This window comes from Macaca fascicularis, chromosome 3 (genome assembly GCF_037993035.2).
Source record: "Macaca fascicularis isolate 582-1 chromosome 3, T2T-MFA8v1.1".
In the NCBI taxonomy this organism is placed as follows: Eukaryota; Metazoa; Chordata; class Mammalia; order Primates; family Cercopithecidae; genus Macaca; species Macaca fascicularis.
The window spans coordinates 185,279,544-185,284,412 of record NC_088377.1 but is presented as its reverse complement, the minus strand read 5'-3'; positions in this window follow the sequence as shown (position 1 = coordinate 185,284,412).

Genomic DNA, 4,869 nt, shown 5'->3' with positions numbered 1-4,869 from the left:
TCTCTTTTTTTTTTTTTTTTTTTTTTTTTTTGAGACGGAGTCTCGCTCTGTCGCCCAAGCTGGAGTGCAGTGGCCGGATCTCAGCTCACTGCAAGCTCCGCCTCCCAGGTTTACGCCATTCTCCTGCCTGCCTCAGCCTCCCGAGTAGCTGGGACTACAGGCGCCTGCCACCTCGCCTGGCTAGTTTTTTGTATTTTTTAGTAGAGACGGGGTTTCACCGTGTTAGCCAGGATGGTCTTGATCTCCTGACCTCGTGATCCGCCCGTCTCGGCCTCCCAAAGTGCTGGGATTACAGGCTTGAGCCACCGCGCCCGGCCTCGTCACCATTGTCTCTAAAGCATTTTCCCAGAGGGCAGAAATTTATTTCCAGCACCCCTACGTTCACACTGAGATAAGATTTTTTTGAACCAAAAATATAACTACCCATCTGAATATGAGTATCGGTTAATTTCCCTCACCTCCATGTCTAAACAGCCAACACATCCTGTCATACTACAAGTAAAATGTCACTCATCCCCTCCCTCTATCCACTCCTTGACCAAGTTTGAGCCCTTACTGTTTCTTCCCTGGACGATTATCTCTCTGATTCCAGTTGCTGCCTCTTCCAGCTCTTCCCAAAATGCTCCTCTGAGCACGTGTCTCCCATATTCAAAACTTTTCCTGGTTCCAGGTTAGATAGGGAGGAAAGTTCAGAGTCTAGTCTGGTCACCAATGCTGACTCCAGCCTTAGCCCATCTCCCAATTTCCCCTCTTTACCCCAATCCAGTCGGTCACACCACCCTGCAATGCCATTCCTTAGACAGAGGCCATTTTCCCATTTCGTACAGGTATCGAGCTGATGCTTGTGTGGGCCTGAAACATTTGCTGCACAGCTGACTCTTCCCAGCCCCTGCACAGTCCTGGACAACCTGCTTCAAGCCCCCTCATCTCTTATTTAGACCAAGACAACAGGCTCCTAACCTACCCATGCTTCTGCCCTCAGCACTCCCCTGCCTTGCCCCATCTGTGTTCTGCACTCTGGGCAGGTTGATCTCTTCAAAGGCAAGTCAGAGAATATGCATCTTGTTTTACTGGACTCCCTCTAATGGTTTCCATCTCACTCAAAGTCAAAGCAAAAATCTGTGAAATGGCCTGGGAGACCTTAGGTGTGCTGCTCCCCATCCAACACCTATGACCATCTCCCTCCTAAAGCTCTGGCCTTCCTGTCCTTCCATGAACCCCATGCATGCCTGCCTTGGGCTTTAGGGCTGTTTCCTTGGCCTGGATTGCTCGTCTCTCCGATGACTTTTGTAGCTCATTCTTTCCCTCCTTCAATTCTTTGCTCAAAAGTTACCATATCTGTATAATAGAGCCCTCCTTATGCAATTCCTATTCCCCTTACCCTGTTTTAATTTTTCTCCCAGTATGTCTCACCATCTGAAGAATGCATTTTGTTATTCATTTATGTACCATCTGGCTCCTCCCCCTAGAATGTACACTCAGGGAGGGTGGGGTTTGGGTTTTGTGTTTTGTTTTGTTTTGTTTTTTTTCAATTTTGTTGTTTGCTGGTATATCCCCAGCACTTATAACAGTGCCTGACTCATAATAGGATCTCAATAAATTTTTGTGGAATGAATGAATAAAAACTGCCTGTTGAAGTCATTCTACTAGGCTCAACACAAAGGCCACCTTCTCCCATACTGTTCCTGTCAAAATTAGCCTACTGTATTCCTTGGCCACTTGCTTCTGCCTCCACCTTAGGGCTCACCCCTTTCACATAGTGCATCCCCCTCCCACAGAGGTGCTCCTGGAAGGTAAATGAGCCCATTTGCCTGTGAAGAAGCTCAGTCTCAGAGACGTTAAGAGAAATGTCCAAGTCTTACACATAGGAGACAGAAAGCTGGAGTCTACAGAATCCAAAGGCTACTAAATACCCATTCCGTTAACTCCTAGTGCTTCTCAAAAACAAACAAGAACTTTCTAAGCAAACACTCAGTACAGTGGGTGTCAGGTTTTAATTTTGGTCTAATATTTAGTACTTCCCCAGAACTGTTGAAAGAAAGAAGAAAAGAAGGAAGAAAGGAAGGGATGGAGTGAGGGAGGGGAAAAGCTTCAGTCCCTTCTTAATTGAGGCTCTGTTCAGAAAACACAGCAGTTTCACTGTAAGAAGACTTAATCAGGGCCAGGTGCGGTGGTTCATACCTGTAATCCCAGCACTTTGGGAGGCCGAGGCAGGCGGATCACCTGAGGTCGGAAGTTTGCAGACCAGCCAGACCAGACCAGCCTGACCAACATGGAGAAACCCCATCTCTACTAAAAATACAAAAAAGTAGCCAGGCATGATGGCACATGCCTGTAATCCCAGTTACTTGGGAGACTGAGGCAGGAGAATCTCTTGAACCTGGGAGGCGGAGGTTTCAGTGAGCCGAGATGGTGCCATTGCACTCCAGCCTGGGCAACAAGAGTGAAACTCCGTCTCAAAAAAAAAAAAAAAAGATTGCTTAAAGCCAGGAGTTGGAGACCAGCCTGGCAACATAGTGACAGCTCATCTCTTAAGGAAAAAAAAAAAGTTAATCAGAGTGTAAGTATATCTCTCTAGCTTACAACCTAACAGATACACTACAAACAGTGGGCACCATGTTTTCCCAGCCAGCACCTCCTAGATGACTTGGTTTCTGGTTTTTTTGTACGTATCCAAAGCAGAAAGCCCAAAAGTGAGACAACATGGTGGCACACCCCTCCCTCCCTGCCTCACCTGGTCAAAAGACTATCATTACTGTGATGACTACGTCAAGTTAAGAAAGCTACTTTCTAGCCTAAGAGCCTACCATCTTTATAATAATAGGAATCTATAAAAATCGCTGTCACTTTCATATCATGTTGATAAATATTCCCATAGTATTCTAAGATTATATAAACAGAAATTATCTGTGGTTCTCACACCCGGAATTTGAAGATACGGGTGCAATTATCAAATTTTCCCACTAGGTGGCTCTCATATTTTATGAACCACGCATGGCCTGGGTCTCCTAAACTCAGGGATAGATTTGCAAATGTGTACATTAATTTCTTATCAGAGGTGGTTATCTATATGTTCAAATGTGTCTGTGTCTGGGTAAGTAGACTTATAATACTTTCTAACTGGAACTTGTTAGGAAAACATATAAATTACCCTATTACCGATCCCTTTATAAATAACTTCTTCAAAGCAAAATGTAAAAGAAATCCAATCTGTGCCCAATTAAGAGGTCCCATATTTATCAAATTCTTTATTTGTTTATTTATTTATTTTGAGACAGAATTTTGCTCTTGTTGCCTAGGCTGGAGTGCAATGGCACAATCTCGGCTCATCGAAACCTCCACCTCCCAGGTTCAAGTGATTCTCCTGCCTCAGCCTCCAGAGTAGCTGGGATTATAGGCATGCACCACCATGCCTAGCTAATTTTGTGTTTTCAGTAGAGACGGGGTTTCTCCATGTTGGTCAGGCTGGTCTCGAACTCCTGACCTCAGGTGATCTGCTTGCCTCGGCATCCCAAAGTGCTGGGATTATGGGCGTGAGCCACCGTACCCGGCCCAAATGCTTCTTTTGTAAAACAACAATATAATATTACCTCCTGACAACAGAACAAGTAACTTCAAATAGTAAGTATGGGTTATGCCAGCCTTCTTCCCAACCCTCTGTAGAAGTTACAAGAACTCCTAGCCTAGCTAGAAATAACACTAAATGTTTTTCAAATAAATTATGCTTGCTTAATCCAGAAGACAAAGCTGACAGTTTATTTCAGCGCCCTCTTCTCACAGGCTCGCTAAATTAAAATGGACTTCAAGACATGGCCGGTTTATCACTTTCTCTTCCCCTCCCGAGCTCCAACCAGTAAACTTTTTGACAAGGACCAAGCTATCGCTGTGCTCCCGGGGGATTCCGGTATTTAACACTTGTCTCAACCTGTTCTTATTAAATTTCTGACATGCCCTAGTTCACTGAGACACATTTGTTCTCTTCCTTTCCCTCCCTCGCTTCTACCTGCCCAAGCATTAAGGCAGCATATTAACTTCTCAGGTTAGCAACACTATCTTCTCAGGCAGTCAAGCAAACAAGTTCAGATAGAAACACAATGCTTTCTCATGAGACACGCACAAATATCATCGTAAGATATTTGAGTCACAGCCACTTCACATGACTAACCCCTCCACATTTTCATTTCATGACTCAAGAAATCAAATGAAATATTAGGACAATTGGGGATGGTTTTACTTGTACTTTGGTATGAGATCTGTGCAGAATGGGGGTAAGGAAGGTATTGAGATAAAGGCTTGTATCTGAATACACACTTGGATATAACACACAACTCCACGTGAATTCCCGTTTGACTCCCTTTTTCTCTCCCATCAGCTCCAGATACAAGCCCACCTCACTCCCTGTGGCTGCTACCATCCACCCTTCAACTTCAGCTTCCCCTTCCGTGTGTCCCACTGCTAGAATGCAATGCAGGTTCACAGCTTCTCAACTACCTCTTGTCTCTAAAACAAAGAGAATGATTTAGAGGATGTTACTATTGCAGAGGTAGATACTGGATTAAAAAAAGAAAATCAGCGCAGGGAGAATTGCGCTGAAAGTGTTAGAGTGGTATTTATTTTCATATTGCATCATAATGTAAATAGGTGGGAAATGATCCCTCTTAGCAATTTTTTCTTTCTTTTTCTTTTTTTTTTTTTCGAGAAGGAGTTTTGCTCTTGTTGCCCAGGCTGGAGTGCAGTGGCACGATCTCAGCTCACTGCAACCTCCGCCTTCCAGGTTCAAGCAATTATCCTGCCTCAGCCTCCTTAGTAGCTGGGATTATAGGTGCCCGCTACCACATCCGGCTCTCTTAGCTTTTTCTTTAGTTTTCT